Genomic DNA, 20,109 nt, shown 5'->3' with positions numbered 1-20,109 from the left:
GTTAAACGGGTGGTAATTTAATGAATTTGACAATGCGGCGGGGTGTTGTCGGTCGTTTTGTAAAACGTCTAATAAGTTTTTAAAATTACTAACCGCATTGCAAAATAAAGGTAGGTAAACGATGATTTTACCATCTGGCCGCATTTTATAAGATGGCTAAACGTTTTACAAAAAAACGGATTTTACAATCTGGCTACAACACACATTGGTAACGGTTGGAATTTAACTGAAGAAATACATTCAACCAACGAGGACACAAANTTCTAACTTCGGTTCAGTGAATGGAACAATTGAATCACTAAGAAACTTGTTAACATTTAATAGAACATGTTCTATTATATTCTTTATAAAATTCTGTAAATTATTATTTTACAAAAACTACGTTAGGTGGGTCAGGGACGCTCCACAGTAATACTAAAATAATTTTCATTAATTGTTTTTGTTTATAAATATTTATTTTCTTTAGGAAATCCTTTCTGCCCCTCGAGCGATTCGAATTCCGCGCTGCTCCCGCCGCTAGTACTCTGCGCGGCCGGAGAGGGCAGTGCGAACCAGGTGCAAGCCATCGATGGAGTCCAGTGTACAGACATTTTAAAAATGGTCGCTATCGCACATGACACAGATTATTTCGATTTCCGTGTAACACTGATCCACAAGTAGAGAAATGGATAAGCCACTGTGGTAAGTACTTTTTATGTATAACTATCCGATTACTCTTGTTTTGCGTTGATCCTTTATAAACCATTAACCCCGTTTTTCTGCAGGAAATGAAAATTAAAATTTCGTCTTAGATATGTCCAACAGATTTCAACTAACAGTATTTGTACCAAATTAAGTACGCGAGGACATTACGCCAATAAAATAATAAATGCTATCCCAAACGCCTCAATTTTTAATACAAATGTATTAATTGAAACATTCTATCCTAAACACTGCAATTTTTTTTAAATTTATTAATTGAAACATTTGTAAAATAACAAAAAGAATTTAGACGTCTTATAAAATGACTGTAGAAAAAAAAACGATTTTTATAAAATGACTGAAATTACTTACGTCAAATGTAAAACGGGTGGTAATTTAATGAATTTGACAATGCGGCGGAATGTTGTCGGTCGTTTTGTAAAATGTCTAATCAGTTTTTAAAATTACTAACCGCATTGTAAAATAAAGGTAAGTAAACTATGATTTTACCATCTGGCCGCATTTTATAAGATGGCTAAGCGTTTTACAAAAAAACGGATTTTACAATCTGGCTACGACACAGACATTGGTAACGGTTGGAATTTAACTGAAGAAATACCTTCAACCAACCATTTTCTTTACAGATAGAGCTACACATATTTACTCATATTAAGAATACCCATTACACAGTGTACCTGGCTAATTACGAAGCTCCATCGCTCATTCAAAATTATGTATCTTCACTACGACTCGGTTTCATTGCATTCGTTGTACTAAGCAAAATATACACAGAGATCTCTGATTTACATTCAAAACATTTCGGTTTCACTTTTAGTGCCAAATTTTTGTACAGAAATTACGTTCACTACTTAATATTGGAACTTTTCTTCTGAACTTTCATCCTGGAACATTATGTATGTTCATAAATTGATATCTGTTATTTTTTTCCACTTAACAGTTTTGAAAAATGGGACTTACCTATAATATATTACTTAAATTATACTCGTTTATGCACACAATAATTATTTTAGTGCTACCATTCTTTTCATTACTCGTTATCCATATCATCCTTCTGCCTTTAAATTTTCAGTTTTTCTCTCCTTTCAACTTATTTACCGTCTAGAGCAAACAATCGTCTCTGGTTTTCCTACCTTACGCAAATTATCGTCAGCATTTATATCAATTTCATTCATCCCTTTGTACGTCTCTTTTTACTGTTCTGTACAGTGATAGCTCGTGACTATTCAGAAAAGTAGTATAAAAATATGAAAGTCTACACAAAACTTGAAAGATCGTTTATCTTGTTTGTTTTGCGAAATGCTTCAGCAACGGTGTAGAGTACATAATACTCTTAAGAGAAAAAGAAGGTTCTTTAATGACGTTTGAAAAAACTACATTTAAAAAAAGTCCAATGAAATGAACAGAATTCCAGTCATTTCAACAAGATTGAATTGTTAAATGTATTCTTATTATTTTTCTGGTTAAGAGTATCAGATATTTGTAGCAAAATATTATGTGGTTGAATTGGAACTTCTTTGTTACAATTGCCGCCGATATAAAATGTGATTGTAACAATTGTTGGAACAAATGTAACGAAACTTATTAATTTGAAGAATTGAATAAATATTTAAGAATGAGAAGTATGAGTTGACAAATGGCACAGCAGATTGTATTAATTTGGGATTCATCCGGAAATGAATATAAAATTTGATAGACTTGTAACCAATGTACAGATTAAGTGATAAAGGTTAGGTTTATCTATTTTGTTTTAATTCTGTTTATGAATATTTGTATATGTACAAGGCGTGTTCTTACGTTCAAAGGTTTGCCGTAAATAAATTTTATTGAATGTGTTTTTCGACGATGTAGGTGACTGGAATCTACTTGACTTGTTACAACTGTCCTCATTGTATTCTTTCAAATGATTGATATAATTTGAGACCGGACTTTCTTTTTCTCATACTTTATTGTTTAAATTTTTATTTTATTCAAAATATCGAAAGTCCACTCCCGACGCGGCCTGGGTCAAGGGCTGTCGGGGCTCAAACTTGGCCGTAAAAGTGTTGGGCGCCAGATAATTTTAATAAAATTAACAAAAACGATTCCATTTATTTTATTTTACAAAAATACTAATTGGGTTCCAAATGGGATGACCCGAAAGGAAGAAGATTTCGAATTTCCAAGAACATTGAATAATTAATTGAACAGAATGTACAAGTACTTACGAAATAAAACGCGCGTTTCCGAAGGTCCTTCGGAAACCGACTCTCTGGGTTGAATCATTTTTCATATGATCTTCTTACTTAAATTAACTTAATAATTAAATAAGGCACGCAATTGCCAAAAGTGCGAACGCGTCGAGTGTTAGTTTGAGAGTGATCTTCTTCGATCGATCGGCTCGCTACGTGTTAAGAGGGGGAATTGGTGGCTTCGGGTACCGGACCGCGAGCTCGTAGGCGACACTTAAATCATACTCGACAACCGGCGCCGAATTCAAGATTGACGGTTTCCATCGCTTTAAGGCCTTAAAAGTGTTTAATTTGTCATAGGTTTCCGTGCGACCAGTCGCGAGACGTTGAGGCAAAATTTTCTGTTACAAATTATAACTACTTATAGTTATTTTAACTTAAAATCGATTAAACATATAACGAACTACTCTATATGCAATACCGTAACATGAATATATCTGCCCCCCCCTCCCATTTAATCAAACCAAAAATATTGAATCCATGAAAATGTTACTTATCTATACTGTTTTATGAAAAATGTCGATAACAACGCTTGGTCTCACAAATATGACATTATTGTAAGACATTAATTGTGCTATTGAAAAGCTTCCACCGTTTCTACATGTTTTCCCACGTTTAAAGATAAAATGTATAATGTTTGTTACAATCGCCCCATGTTACTTTTGACCTCGATCGCCTCCTATTCAACATGTCTTTTAAATTTCAGATTGTACATCATAACAAACATATATCAATCTGTTTTAGGAAATAACCGGTTGCACACCAGTTCGGCTAGATCGGTTCGTGACTCGGGTTTATGCGAAACGCATTTTTAACCGCAGGACTTCAACAATGCTACGAAAACTCGCCTGCTACCACACGCAATTCCCGTGCCGTGGGACACCTTTACCAGTAGCGATGGTACGGTTCCGCCGAAGCCACAAAATTCCGGTAAGGGAATAAATATGCATGCACAGCATAGCGAAGTATTGCGTCAACCGCATGTCCGTCAGTATGCATCCACTGTCACTCGTTCATTAGCTTTTGACAATTCGGACACAAATATGGAATGGATGTTCATTGAACCGCCCATTCAATCCAAGAACGTCAAGGAAATTACAAGTATCACTTCTGTAATGGCAACTACGTGTACCACCACTGCCGTCACTAATTCCATTAAAGGTTCTTGCGCGTGTAATAGTAACGCATCAACAACTGCTGCAAATATTTGTATAGCTTCGAGTTTGAGTGCCATCACAGTCATAGCTTCGATCCCCACTGCGACCGTAATTACAACCGCAAATACGAGCGCAAGTATGACTGCATTATTCTGTAAATCAGTAAAACAATACAAATTAAAACATGAAGTGCAAATATAAAAAAAAGAAAATTCTGAATTGAAAAAGGAATTAGGACACGTGCGAAAAAAAGTCACGGTTCTCTAGAAAATAGCATACGAAGGTCCTACACAAATGGACGTGGACACTTTTTTGAATATGAAAGGGTGTCATCGTCCTGTTGCGCGGACCAGGGCAAAATTGCAATTGCACAAACCAAATACCCCATACAGCGCAGAAGAGAAAGACGTTGCAAAACAAATGTTTTATTATTCTGCATCGTCTTACTCGCGATTAAGAAGGGCAGACTGTAATCTACCAGCCGAATCAACCATACGTAGATGGGTATCGGCATACGATCTACGGCCAGGATTCTGCGAGTGCATATTCGACAAACTCCAGAATAAATTATTGCAATTACCTTTCGGAAGAAAGAGTATGTGCTTTAAAGTGGGACGAGATGGTAATAAAGCGTTTTGAGGAATACTCGAAAAAACTAGATGTTATTGAGGGACTCGTCGATTTAGGTCCCCTAGGAAGAAGATTCGAACTCGCAAAAAATGTCTTGGTTTTTGGCTTGGATAGCTTGAATGCCAAGAATCTGTGGAGACAAGTACTTGCATATTTCTTGACCGGAAAAGGTGTTACCAGCGAGGATATAGAAGCACTTGTTCGTATGAGTTTGAACAAAATAAAAATTGCTAAAAGTGATGTACGCTTAGTAACATGCGATCAAGGTGCCATTAACCAAAGATGTTTTGCAAGATTGAACGTGAGCGAACAAAAACCTTGGTTCAATCATAATAGCCGAACATACCTTGCATCGTTTGATTTCCCGCATTTAACCAAACGATTATTGTACCAGTTGCGAACATATCAACATTTATATGCAGATGGTGGACTGATCGTTTCATACAATGACCTGATTGATACACGGAAGTATGACAGGCTTAATACCACATCCCATCTATTGTCACACATTTCGGAAGCTCACATTTCTCCGTCATGTTTCCAAACAATGAATGTAAAGAGAGCTTTTCAAATGCTGAGCCATACGTATGCATGTGCAATAAAAATTGCTGGATCAGATCCAAACGGGTTGAAAAACAATACATGGCAGAAGACTGTCGATTACATGGAAAAAATGAACAAGGTAATTAACAGCTGCAATGCTTATAGATTGAATTCAAGAAATCCGGCAAAGCGCCCACTGTCTGAAAAGAATCCAGAAATCCAAGAAACTCTGGAAGATTTTGTTGAATGGTCTTCTAAGTGGCATGCTACTGTGGACGGCAAACAAAAAGAAAGAGCACCCTGTTTGAAAGGATTGCCGTTAACGTTGAAAGCCATTTTAAATTGCTACGAATCTCTAACGGAAGATTTCCCAGGATTCGAGCTTGCCGTAGGGTTGTGTAACCAAGACTCGGTGGAACATTTATTTTCCAAACTACATCGTGGAGGGCACAACCCGAATTCAACGGCAAGAATGGTTCGATTGTCATTAAGACATAATTTCGACTGGATTTATATTAACGAGTGAACATGGAAACGTACGATGCGAGAAGACTCATTCCTTATTGGAACCAAAAACCGCTCTGTCGGTTGCATTTGAAGAAACGGAGCATGCAGCGATAAGCATACTCCAGCAAAAAGATGAAGATCTTCTGGGCACAGAAATTCAAGATGATCAAGAATATATTATCCTACGGAAGACGATCGAAGACATAGACGGATTACATGACATCAGCAAATTTCAATTAGGGAATGTGTGTCTTTACGAGAAAAACAGCATCGTATTTTTTGCAGGATACATAGCAATGAAAATAGTAACTTCCAATAATTGCGATCAGTGCAGAATAGCAATGATGACGACTTCGATGGACGTGACAAATAAAGATAAGTCATATATTGCGTTTAGAGAATATCCTAACACTGACGATGATGCACCCGCAGTAACAAAATTTACGAGACCAACAACAGTATTTGCAGAGGTTGTGGGTCTACAATTATCTGTTTTCAACAACGTATGGTAACAATATTGGACCTCAAGCTCCGTACTTAATGATATAATGGAAGATTGTATCCGCAAAACAAATAAGGCTTTCCCGGAATGGTTTAATAAGAATAATAGCTATGTTGAACATAGACATACAGCTTTGCAATTTCTTCTCCGGGTGAAGTTATATGCAAAAACAAGCAGTAATAACAACGAAGCATGAAGTACCGGATCCAGCAACTCCCGAAAAATGAAGAATGTTATGAATTTGTGAGATGTGTACATGTAGTATGTAGTAATTTTTTTTAAATAATCGTGAATATATCTCAAGTAATGAGTGCGAATAATGTTAAGTAGAACGTTAGTGAAAATAAATATAAATTTTATGAAATAAGCGAAGTCATAAATGAATGTGCAAATGTGTGTGAGCTGCACATAATAACTTGTGTACAATTAAAAACGCAGTATTTAGGAAAACAACCGCTACGAAATTATTTTATTGGTATACAATAAAATTAAGAATTGAAACACCATGAAAGTCAGAACACCATTAATGGAATAATAGCTACATGGACTAGCGGTTCGGTTTGCAACAAATTTTCCGAAGCTGCGCTCACTATTGCATGAAGTGATGCAAGGCAGAAACTCAGTAGAGATATGCACTTTCAGTGAACAGTGCACACTTTTTGCTTATTTAGCAATGAAAAAACAATAAAAAAAGAATCTTTACGAATGGTAAAGTCAGTAGTAATAGTCTACTAATTTGCATGCTTGTATTAAAATCGGCATAAATACTGAAATAATTAACGTTTTCAATTTTTCGAATAACAGTGATGTATTGAAGCAGATTTTGAAAGAAACCCTTCTTAGTAAGGTTCTTTTCGAGGGGGTATTCACTCAAGAAATCATGGATTATAATACTCGAAATCACGTGGAAATCAGTTTGAAATAAAAATCAAGCAAAAATCGCTGAAAATCATTAAAAATCACCAAAACACACTCACAATATTAAGACTGAACGTTATTTGTTACCGAATCGCATTCTTTTTTATCATATAAAATCGAAGACAATCGATTGCTAAAAAAGGAAATCGTTTTCACTGATTTCCAAGTAAATAGCTTCTCGGTCCTTTCCGTTACGTTAGCAAAAAAGTCCCGAAGCTGCCCTCACTATAGCATGAAGTGATGCAAGACAGAATCTCAGCAGAGATGCGCACTTTCAATGCACAGTGGACGCTATTTGCTTTGTTACGTAGGTACCTTCCGTACCCTAAAATAGGAAAAAATCCGTTTTTTTTTATTAACCGGAGTCAGCCATGGAAATCCGAGTACAGAAACGCGAAACCCTTGCGAAAGAATTCAACGAGTTCACCGGCCAAACGGCTCCAAAAGTCACGACCGACCCGGGGCAAACAACCTGATGACTCCGCAACGCATCAGCACGACTNCCATCCCAGACCCAGGGGCCGGATTCGGAGTTGCTTATCGCCTTTCACATCACCTTAAACAAATCTAAAACGACTTTGGGGTCCCAAGTATCATTATACTTGGGTTTTGGGGGTCGTTGGTTCGCAACTCCCTTACAAAATCGTTTAATCATGGAATTTTGGCCCACTTCGGGTCCCAGTAGCAAGGCTATTGCTGATTTGTAACTGTTTATCGTCCCGTACGTAGCTCCCTCATTGAATTCACCCGTTAAGAAACGAAGAATGTGGGGAATATTTCTCGCGTAAGGGCTAACGCTCTTTTCCATACAAAAGTTCCACCACTTTTTAAGAGCTGTATTGTACTGACGAAGTGATGATTCGCTTATTGAGGTAATTGATACCTCGACTGTCTCAATGATAACTACATGGCGAGTGGTTCGGTTTGAAAAAAAATTTCCGAAGCTGCGCTCACTATTGCATGAAGTGATGTGTTACGGGGCGGCCGAGCGGATGCGCGGCCGGGGTAATTCGGATGGAGATTACCCAAATTTTACGCGTAACGTTTGTTTTGCGTTCGCGAGGAGATTGATCCGAGCGACTAGATCAATTCCTCTGGTGGGATCTAGGAGAGTGAGGGATAAAAAGGGGGTTCAAACGAAGTGCTAGGTGGCAATAAGATTGGTGTTTATTCGCGAGGTCTGAACTACAGTTAGTTGTGAAGAGCACCAGAGGTGCGTTGACCTAATTTCGCTAGGTTAGTATACTTCCGCGTCGCGGTGGTTCGGGTGTCGCGATAGCGCGCTTTAGCGGCGGCAGGTCACTGGACACCGGAGTGCTGACGCGGGAATTCTTGATATGTTAATGGTGGTCTGCGCGTGATTCTATCTCACGATGCTGAGATTCGAGCTCAGCTGTTAAAAGAAGGTTGATGGATTCTAAATCTATCTGGTTAACCGGAGCAAGGCATGGAAATCGCGATAATGGTTAGTATTCGGTTTTGGTCGGAGATGAAGGGTTAATAAATAAACTAGAATGAAAATGATAATTACCCCGGCCTCGCATCCGCTCGGCCGCCCCGTAACAGCTTATTTAGGAATGAAAAACAATAAAAAAAAGAGACTTTATGAATAGTGAAGTCCGTAGTGATAGTCTACGAATCTGCATGCTTGTATTGAAGACAGCGTAAATGCCAAAATAACTATTGATTTCAATCGTCCGAATAACAGTGATCTGTTGAGAAGCAGATTTCGAAAGAAGCTCTTCTTTGTATGGTTCTTTTCATTCCGTTTGCAAAAAAAAGTCCCAAAGCTGCCCTCACTATAGCACGAAGTGATGCAAGCCTGAATCTCAATAGAGACGCTCACTTTCGGTGCACAGTGGACACTTTTTGCTTATTTACCAATGAGAAAACAATTAAGAATGAGACTTTACGAATTGTGATGTCAGTAGTGTTAGATACAAAGTATGAATGCATGAAACTATAGTTTTGTCAAAACCATACTTTTGTTTCATAACGCGCTATGAAAATATTAAGGACAACTGTCATCGTAAAAATAACCCGAAGCAAGTTCTTAGAATTTTGGAAAAGTTGTTTTATGTTTCAAACAATCCATTCGTCTTTTATAACGAAAAAGTGATATGTTGATTGTCTCGCTTAGAAATCGGAAAGATTAAAGAGTAAAAGAAAACTTTTAGTATATGCTTCTACACGTACGAATACGCCGCTGTGTAATATTGGGGACAATTCTTATTATGCATGTAGCCCTAATAATTTTGACATTATTTCATACAATTTGAGAAATCCGTCTTTACACCGGCACACATTGAGTTCTGTCATTCATTCAAGGAATCTGCCATGAAGGGAATGAGACAGCAGACAGACAGAGACACAGTAATCACAGTAAATTATAAGTGAGTGTGTGAATGTGCGGGGAATGATGTTAGTTGCCTTCGCGTGGTACCCCCTGATAACAAATGCATTGTTCAGACGAGTATATTTTGAAAAGAACATATTGATACACGATAGAACGCAGATACACGACCACACTGAGAAAAATTTCATTGAACCAAAGAAATATTCCTTTGAACAGTACCAAAGTAATATTTCGTTAATTCAAAGAATAATTATTTGACTCAAATAAACTTGAATAAATTGGATGTAACATTCCTTCAAAATTATGACTATTTAATTGAGTTTATTTGAGTAAAATAATTATTCTTTCAATTAACGAAATATTTTTTGGTACCGTTCAAGGGAATATTTAATTGGTTCAATGAATTTTTTTCTCAGTGCACAGATATTTTCATTAACCGTTACAATAATGCATGAATAAAATAAGGTGCAGAATGTACAACGCGAAATGTCATGTCACATCACGAACAATGCATTTGGCCAAACAACTAACGAAAGAATACAAAATGTAAAACTAAAATGTCTAAATCAAATGAAATAAATGTAATAAAATAAAACGTAATATGTTATTAATTGTAACTTCCTTCGCTCTCCTTTACATCCTCAGATGCAGTAAAAAATAATGTATATTAAGGTGAAACTGCCATTGTAGCATTATTCAACATAAATTATTACAATATGTATTGCAAATTCACTGCTATTTTATTATGCAATGTTTATTTTCTTGCAGTTTTCACGTGGCCATGCTGCGACTGGTATTAAGGATATGGTATACACCTTAGGGGCTATAAAAATAATCTTAGTTTGGTTTTGCTACGAGCAAATCAATTAGCAATACATTTTTGTATATGATTCGATATGAAATTCGGCTTGATATGTGAACATATATGATCATATATAATTAGATCACGCTATTTTTCGGTCCTTACTATATGTGATGAATCATACTTAATTGCATGTAAATAGATAAATATATATATATTGTGACGGATTTTTATTCTGGTCCCGTTCAGGGGGATACCTTTGAGTCACAAAAGGGCCCTACGTCCCAATGTCCCTATCCTCTGCCCTGGCTCGCACCCACCCCTGAGCACACACACAAATCCGTTTCCGGTTGGGCGCCAGGCGTCCTAGGACACTAAATTTCGGGGGCCCTTCGGCCGCCCTTTCCTAGGGCTCAGGCTCTCCCCGCGAGAGCGGAGCCGGAAGGCGAGGGCGAAGGGTTTATCCCCGGCTTCTCCGAGGCCCGTCCTCGGAGAAGACTTTCCCAAAACGTGTTGCTACTCCTAAGGGCTTCGCGGCCAGAGCGAAGGGCCAGCTAACTCAACTGGGTTGGCCACCGAAATGGCTGCGGAGAGGGGCGAGGTAAGGGCGCTTAACTCCCGTTATTCGAATTGTCCGGAAGGGACCCGATTTCGTTTCGATAAATTAGAGGAAAGGTCTGCCTTGGGGAATAAATAAAATGAACGGCAAAATTAAGGGGTAAATCACAGTTCGATTTATTCACCCGAGTTAATCTGAGGTTGCCAAAATTAATAAACCGGCTCGATTTTAACAATAATCCGAACGGCTAGAACCCGACAATGATCCGGCGGGAAAGGGATTCCAAAAGAAAGCTTTTTTTTTTTTAAATAAGAGTTTCCGGAAGGGAAAGTTAACCAATTGTCAAAAGGCGTGAACCCGACATAACTTCGGAAAATTACTGCGCGCGCCGCAAGCGCGTCCACAACAAATTAATTATTTTACAATGATTTCGCGAGATCCAAAAAGAATTATAGCACAAAGCAATATTAAAGAAAAAGTAAGGAATATAGGTAATAAGGGAAATAGGAGCGCTCGCCACCTGTATAAAAGGACATGTAAAATTACATACACCGTCGAGGCACTTAAAATATTAATGTTAGAACGGCTGCCGAAAAATAATTATGTTTCTGGTAACAATTAAAACGGATAATTAACGAAGGACCACGCCGGTTCCCGAAAATAGTATATGCGACCGCGAATTTTCTTCCGACGGGAAGGCTGTATCGGAACTTTAACTGTTGACGAGTCGCGATCTTAAAGGAGATAGATCGCGCGAGGGACTTAGAACAATTTCATAAGCGGAGCGTCAGCTGATCTCTCCGTAGGCACTTTAAGAAGAAGATAGACTGGAAAGGAAATATTATCTGCGAGGTACAATACTACAAAATGACGATAATAAAAATGGAGATAGGAAATTGAGGGATATTATGGTAAAATATACGCGAACTGAACTGGTTCAAAGTGGAACGCGAAAGGATTTCAAAATATTAATTATTTCGAAGAGGAACTGAAACCGCAATTAATTGCGCGAGGGATGAACTCTAACTTAAACAAGGAATGATCGGTTTTCCGATCTCTTCAAAGGGAAGAAACATACCATGTAGGCAAGAGAGGAACTTAGGAAATTTACTCGAAGGGACTATCGCACTTTAAGTCGTGCGTAAGAGAAGAAATCAGGACAGTCCCGAGGGACTTAGAAATTTCCGAGTCGTCCTGGAGAAGGAAAGATGTTAGAAAGGGGTATTGCGAAATATCGCAATATTTCCGAAACGGTCTCCGAATAAAGCGCAGACCGGAGGAATAGAGCTTTTTAGGGAAAAGTATTTCGTTAAGAAGCGAAACGGAGATTATTACGAAAGTCGCTTCGAACTCGGAGAGGAGACAAATAATAGTTTCCGAGGAGACGACAAATATAGGAAATTATGGGAAGAAAGGTCTTCGGCCGAAAATCGTCGCGATTTCGCCGGATAAGGAAATAGAGTTGAAAAAGCACAGGGACATACGTCTTTCGCAACGCGGCGTTCGCTCCGCGCTACGCGATGCGGAAACGGGCCGTTCAGCCCCGAGGGATAAGGAAAAGGAAAGGAGCGTGCGCGCCGGGTGACACGGACGTCCCTCTGGCCGCCCCGTGGCCACCTGGTTCGCGGCCTCGCGAACTCGAGATTTTAAGGGTGATTTCCTATAAGAAAAAGGCTCGGGGAGGAGCTTACACGGGACGTGCGGGGTCCGTATCACTCGATCCGGGCCGCAAAAGGGATCCTACTCGCGGGGCTTTTTATTCATTAATTCTTTCCCTGAACATTTTCCCGGCGCCCGTAGGGACTCGCCGCGCGGTCGGCCAAACGGCCAAGATTTTCCCGGGCAAGGGTCCCGGTTTCCCTGGTCTTCCCACCCGATCCCCGTCCTCCCCGCGATTCTACTCGCGCGGTCGCTCCGCGCGACCGCGACCTGGCGCGGCCGTTCGTCGCCCCGTGCGGCCTCCTCTAGGGGAACGCGAACTAAGGTTCTAGCACTTTTACGGCGGGGGAGGAGGAGGCTACGCGCGGGGTGGGCCCCGGGCCCCGGTTACCTTGTGGCCCTGCGGCCTACCGGCTCCGGCTCGGCGAAGGTCTTCCGGCGTGGCGGTCGGGCTCTTGGGCGACTGCGGCGAGAGGCGGCGGCGGTAGATGCGTCGAGGTCCGTCTTCGACCAATTTTCGGGGACCAGGAAGAGCGGGCCGCGTCCGGCGGCCCGTTTTGTTCGGGTCCCCCCTCCATGGTCCTATGACGTCCGCGGGGTCCCATTGGCCTAATTTTTCCCCAGTTGATCCAATTCCGCGGTTTTTGGTTCCCCGGTGGGGATCCTCGGCTGGCGCGCTCCCGGGACGGGGGGTCCCCGGGGGCCGGCGGGGTGCCGGCTCGCGCCGCGCTCGAGGATCAGGGACGGCACCGGTGAGGGCCTCCTCTCCCTCGGGCCCGATGCTGTTTCTTCCCGAGGCGTTCCTCGTCCTGGGCTGGTCCCGGTTGACCTGGGGCTCGGTCGAAGCCGTAGCCCCAGGTGTCCCTCCCTCGAGGAGGTCGCCCTGGATGACCTCGGTGGTCCCCGAGGCGCCACTTAATCCCAATTATCGTGGGTCTTTTTGGCCCGTCCGCCGCACCAATGCATGGCCTCGGACGGGCTCCTCGAGGACGCAGAGACGCCTCCTCGAGGGTATCGGCGATGGTCGGGGCCTCGCAGGTGGGCTCCTGCCCGCCGGTCCGGCGCCTGGCCGGGAAGTCGGCACCCTCCCCGCGGGCGGGCCTCCTCACGCCGCTAGGACGAACTGAGGCCCTGCCCCCCCGGGTCCGGCATCCGGCGGCCTCTGCAGGTCCGACCCCTGCGTGGTTCAGGTGGCCCGAGGGGAGAGGCCGGTGCCGCCCTGGGTGGCGGAAGTTCGTCCTTCGGTGTTGATTGGAATTTCGCCCTGGTGGTGCCCCGCCGACGCTTCCTCCTGTCGATATCCTGACGGCCCTGACGTCGTGTTATGGGTCGTCCCTCGGAGGTCGGGCGTCGCGCGCGCGGAGCCGGTCCGTCGCGCTTATAGCTATCGATAGCGCGCGAGGCCTAGCAACCGCTATTCCCTGTTTCTAGCGGATTGAATTAAAATTATCACGCTTCACTTGCCTAATATGGCTTAAGGCCCAAGGGATGCAAATAAAAAAAAATACAGAAACGGTCGGTTCATATTTTCTTCCAGGTACGCCACTGGAAAAAGAGAGAGAGGAGTTAGTCGAATCCGACGTTCCCGATAAAATAATTTAAATGCCATATTTCGGCAGGAGGTAAGGGAAAGGTATTTTGGGTCGACTAATTCCCCTTTAATACTAAGTATAAAAAAATACGATGACTAAACGAAGAGGTCCTCGTTCTCTATCGCTGTTACGCTTTCTCGAGTTCGCGCGCTCTGTTTACGATATGGAATTCGCATCTTAGCAAAAAGAAAGTTATTAACGAAACCAAATAAAATAGGGCCAACCGCCCCCACCATCTCCGACCCCTCCAGTCACCGCAGCCTGGACCCCCGGCTCCTGTAGGCCGGTGAAAAAGGGTAAAGCATAGCGCCGTAGGAAACGTTGCGCCGACCATTTAACAATATAAATTGTTTTAACCTTTTTACATCTCTTGTTTTTGCGATTGCGAATCCCCGGGAGGCGCCGCTCGGGATACGCATTTTCACCCTTTCTAGCAATTAATTTTCTTTTTCTGTAGGCAAATCCAATATTAATTTTGTGATCTCGAATATTGGCTGAAATATTCAAAGAATATCCCAGCGAATATTTGGGAAAGGATTATAGCTACGCTAACTCGGTTAGCAACCGGAACGGCAACAGTATCGACCTCGTAGAGGTCGCGGCTTTGTCGTCGCTCGCCGCTACGAGAGCCACGTCGAGAAGGAAGGCGACGCCGGCGCAGGGGCGTATCAAACCGAAGAGGACAGGACCGAACGTCGAGCCCTATGAGGGGAACCGGCCGACCCCGTCTTCGCCACCCTGGCGGCCCTACCTGCGGGGGCGGGCCCTTGGTTAGCCATAGCGGCTAAAGGTGGGCCGCCCGCAGGAGACACAGGACTACCCGGACAGGAGCCGGGCCGGGGGACGCGGCCTGGTGATTTTCCCCGGTCCCGATCGGCACGGCGGCGGACGGATGCCGCGTCCTGGGAGCGCCCGCTTGCGGCCAAGTTACGGCGACAGGGGGCGGGCACAAAGGGCCGGGCCCTTAATTGCACGGCGCCCAGGACGCCCGACTTCCGGGCCAGGAGCCCGACCGGTCGTCGCCGAGAGACCCGGGCTTGCTGAGGTCTGCCCGGGTGGACCGGGGAACCCCGGAAGAAAATTCCAGACGGCCGCTTAGGGAGAGAGCGACGCGCCAAGGGCCCCGACGGACCCACCATCGAAGACGGGCCTGCCTCTAGGAACGCGTAGCGCACGAGAGGCGCGCGCACCACGCGCCCCGCCATCCCTGCCACCACCACCCCACCCCGCACGCGCCATCCATCAAGCGCCAATTAGTGCAGCGCGGTGCGCGACGATTTGGAAGATTTCGGCGACAGCGGAGCGCCTAGACCAATCATCGATCGGGATCGGGGATTCTGGAGTGATCGCCCGGAACCCTATAACCAGCCGGACACTGAGCGCTCCGACCTTCTTCGCCCACGGACCGTCGGACCGGACGCATCTCGGATACTTTCCTGAGTTTCCTGCCACCTTTTCTGCGCCTTTTCTGGACGACTTGAGGAGGTTCACGTCGCAGCCCCGAACCACCATCCCTGGGAGGAGCGAGGTGGAGGCACCGAGGTAGCCGGCGAGCGGCGGCAAAAAGGCCGATTTAAAGTAAGTGCCCGTTTTCTAAGTGCACTGGGAGCCCGTTTTCGTGAATTAGAGTCTCTCGCGAGTTTTCGGGTTTTCTGACATCAGCCACGAAATAGTGTCGGGTAAAGAGCCTTTCCTGTTTTTCTGGGGCGGATTTTCATATTTTGTGGGGTGTGAATAGCCCGGGTTAATAAGCGACGTGAGTTCGCGCCCGGAGGGGTAGAGTCGCGTAAGTCTCGCGCCGGCGACCGGGCTGGGAGTCGCGTAGGCGGCCGATCCTCTAATCGTGCGGGCGAGCTGCTTCGAGAGACGAGCGGGCGTAAGTCTCGTGCCGGCGGGCGGACTGGGAGTCGCGTAGGCGGCCTTTCTGCGGACCGCGCGGACGAGCTACCGTATCGCGGTCAGGGGGGGTTGAAAATCCGCCGATTGGAAAAAGTAGAGGAACAGGAAAGTCGCGGTCGCAAGTAATTTTTGAGTAGAGTGAAGGCTCCCCGGGCTAGGGCCTAAGTCGTCTCCGAATTGTCCGCCATTTAGGAATTTTGAGAAATAAATCCCTTTTGTTCTCGCGTTTTCTAATTATCGAGAAATTGTTCCATTTATTGTCTTTGCTTTTCTAGTCGGAAGTAACCTGTCCGCCCTTATCTAAGTTCGCGGGCGTGTCAAGTAATTTTCTGCGGATTTCTGAGTTCTGATAAATTGACGAGTCATTATTGAGTTATGTCGCGATATATTTTTCTGACCTTTGTTTCGAGTTCCCCGCGGTCGGAGGCGAAGTAGCCGTGCTGCGACCGCTTGGTCGCCCGCGTCGCGTTCCGAGTTCGCAGGGCGTAAGTCCCTGCTCAGTCTTTCTTTCTACGCGTAATCTTATATGTCGATTACTCTTTAATATTTCTGGCGTAACTAGCTCTTAAAGAATCTCTATTTTGTTCAATATTTCCCGACGACGAACTAATATTTGTAATTGCGAACTTGGCGTAATATTTTACTGCGAATTTGGCTGATACCCTTATTTCCATGACCCATGTTTTCGGTAATTTGTATTGATGTTGCTTATCTTGTTTTCCTGTGTATCTGATATATTTATCGTCGAACGAACAGCGAGCGAGTAATCGCGAATATTTCTGAAATTATTTATCTTAGACCAAAATTTATCAGTTACAATTTCGAGTCATTGAAGGATTGTTTATCATCGAACTTTGCTTTTAGAACATTGTAGGGACTAGTTAAGTTCGTCAAACTTATCGAGTATTCAGGCTCGTTCCCTTTTCCTATTTTGTGATTTCCTGTTACCTCACCGCGCGAATTTCCTTATATTTTCCTGAGCTTGTAATTTTCTGAGAGCGATTTTCTCTTCGCTCTCGAACGAGTCGGTCCTATATCGCCCTGTAAATAGGACGGGCTATTTTGGAAACGCATTAGCCATCCCATAATTTTTCTTTAAATTGAGACCGGACTTTCTTTTTCTCATACTTTATTGTTTAAATTTTGATTTTATTCAAAATATCGAAAGTCCGCTCCCGACGCGGCCTGGGTCAAGGGCTGTCGGGGCTCAAACTTGGCGGTAAAAGTGTTGGGCGCCAAATAATTTTAATAAAATTTACAAAAACGGTTCCATTTATTTTATTTTATGAAATGACTAATTGGGTTCCAAATGGGATGACCCGAAAGGAAAAAGATTTCGAATTTCCAAGAATATTGAATAATTAATTGAACAGAATGTACAAGTACTTACGAAATAAAACGCGCGTTTCCGCAGGTCCTTCGGAAACCGACTCTCTTGGTTGAATCATACTTCATATGATCTTCTTACTTAGATTAACTTAATAATTAAATAAAGGCACGCAATTGCCAAAAGTACGAACGCGTCGAGTGTTAGTTTGAGAATGATCCTCCTCGATCGATCGGCTCGCTACGTGTTAAGAGGGGGAATTGGTGGTTTCGGGTACCGGACCGCGAGCTCGTAGGCGACACTTAAATCATACTCGACAACCGGCGCCGAATTCAAAATTGACGGTTTCCATCGCTTTAAGGCCTTAAAAGTGTTTAATTTGTCATAGGTTTCCGTTGAACCAGTCGCGAGACGTTGAGGCAAAATTTTCTGTTACAAAATTATACTTTATTTTCTACTTATTCGAGCGTTGAGTTATTTAATTGTCGGTCGGCCCAATCTCGGCCCTTCTCTCTTTTTCCCTTGTCGTTTTTTCGTCGGATTAAATAATGGCGTCGAGTAACAACTAGTGTTCTGAGAAGCGGTCCGGTAAGTTTCCTTACCCCGCCCTCTCCGAATCTGGCGCCTGCGCTCTGAACTAGGCGGCCGCGCCGCACCGGTCGCTCGAGCCAAGGGACGGCCGAGAGACGTTCCGTATAAATTTGGGATTTTGAGACTGGGGGATTTTGTGACGAATTTTGGAGAATCGGCCTCCGGGGGAGGCCTGGCGCCCAACCTTTTGGTGGAGTTTGTGAATCGGCTCGGCGCCGCGGGCCTTGGCAAGGGGTAGATAGACCCCGGGTGTAATTTGCCACGCCACAATATATATATATGTCCCTTATTTTAATTGCTGTTCATACCGCTATAAAAGTTTTTAAATAGAAAATGTTTTTTTCATAACATTTCCAACATAAGATAATGGCAACAGACAGCACGTGGTCGAGCGGCTTCACCGGACAATTACATTGACAATCGCTCTTAATATATTTCCTAGAGATATCAATTCTCTCCGGTCGTCACTATATCGATCGATTGTCAAACGATGAACTATTTTATTTAAAGAAAATATACACGGTAACGCAAAGCTCATGGATGCTATTTCCGTATGTCATATTTTCAGAATCACAAAAAGTATTACAGTTCACTAAAAAATAAGAAAAAGGGGATTAAACAAATTTACCTATCGTTGCAGTTTTCGTTTNTTTTATTAATTTTCGTAGCTTATAAAAATCGTATCTACAGTATAACTCAACTCTCGAGCACCCACTTTGTAATTTTGCCTGTATCATTTGCGGATGAAATAAATGAGGTAAGTGAAGGGTACAGTCAAAGAGGGCGCCACGAGTGTTCTTCCCTTACCATTAAAAGCGATCAGTGTCGGTAAGCGTAGGTAAGCCACCACCGTCAACTGCTGCATGGTATTACCATCACGAGTACGTGAGCCGCCAGCGGCGACTGGTAGATGGCACCGCCATCGCGAGTGCGTGAGTCCCTGTCAGAAATTTGTTGCGCCGCCCTTGGGCGCAAAAAACGGTGAAAGCTCACGTACAAAACCAGAGGGCAGCACACGATGCGATCGCGCGACCCTGCCCGTGAGCAATCTCCCAACTCATCTCTGTCTATACGTGTAGATGATAACTTGTTTCAGGAACTTCCCCATTCATGAAAATTACTAGTTCTTTCGGCATGTTACACGAGAATCCCCTAGTTAACGTCAACGAATTTAACTTAGGCATTTGAAATTATAAACTATTAGCAGGTACCCATTTGACTCGAAACCCTATCTAGATTCTCGATGAATTTCGTCTCCACGTTCACCGTGTACCTGATTCGAATCCCCTCACCTCGTTCGTGTTCGTTTTCCTGTTAATTCGCTCACGCAGTGTCTCCGCAACGCGTAATACGAATATATTTGTTGTCTCTGTTCGTGCCGCGTTTTCAATACAAATTCACCACATTTTCCATTTACCGTGAGGGCCCCGTCCTGATAAATCTGTGTGGAGGTCTTTCCACTATATCGTACCGGCTTGCTGTTTATCTTACAGAGGGAAGATGACAGCCATGAGGAAGTCGTGTTTTCGCAAAAGGGAGCAGGTACGCCCTCATAAGACGTACGGTATAGGTAGCACTACACTGTGAGACGGCAGACGTCGCTGGGGGCTAGCCACGTTAACGGAGGAAAGGACGCCCGCCCCTCTTTTGAATTGAAGAGAAAATTGCGCGCGACTGTAACAAGGGGAATGGAACAATTGGACGAATACCAGTAACGTCAAATTCCTTACGCCAATCTCCGCTCACAGTTTTCCCACACCCGTTCCCGGAGATTTTCCATTGGTCCGAATGGAAATATGATATCTTTTACTAATTTATATCGCCATTCCTGTTCGCCATCGTTCATTCTTGTTTCTTTTCACCTACCTGTAGGACGAAAATGGCGTCATCAGCTGGTCCCGGTGAATGGAATCTCTTCTCATCGATTCGTTTCTACTCCGGAGGTCACCAGACATGGGTGTCTTCCACGTCCACGAGTCTTCGACTTCAAGATGACAAAGACATTACTTCCTTCGCCGTGATGGTCGATCTTATATAGCGTTTTCCAATAACGTGTATTAATCCGTCGTACTGTAAACGCCCGTTCTTGTATTATCGTGTCCTAATATCCGTCTTCGATTTTTGTTTTTGTAAAAAT

General features: G+C 43.4%; 1 long non-coding RNA gene across 1 annotated transcript; it reads left to right on the top strand.

The window, feature by feature from the left end:
• Window positions 1-601: 601 nt before the first annotated feature.
• LOC105700720 lies at window positions 602-10,367 on the top strand. The gene is made up of 3 exons (XR_001104151.1): window positions 602-681; window positions 3,675-3,860; window positions 10,312-10,367. It is a non-coding gene; the product is annotated as an uncharacterized LOC105700720 (long non-coding RNA).
• Window positions 10,368-20,109: the final 9,742 nt, after the last annotated feature.

This window comes from Orussus abietinus, unplaced genomic scaffold (genome assembly GCF_000612105.2).
Source record: "Orussus abietinus isolate OABI.00-Male unplaced genomic scaffold, Oabi_2.0 scaffold407, whole genome shotgun sequence".
NCBI lineage: Eukaryota > Metazoa > Arthropoda > Insecta > Hymenoptera > Orussidae > Orussus > Orussus abietinus.
This window is presented reverse-complemented; position numbering and strand designations above follow the sequence as displayed.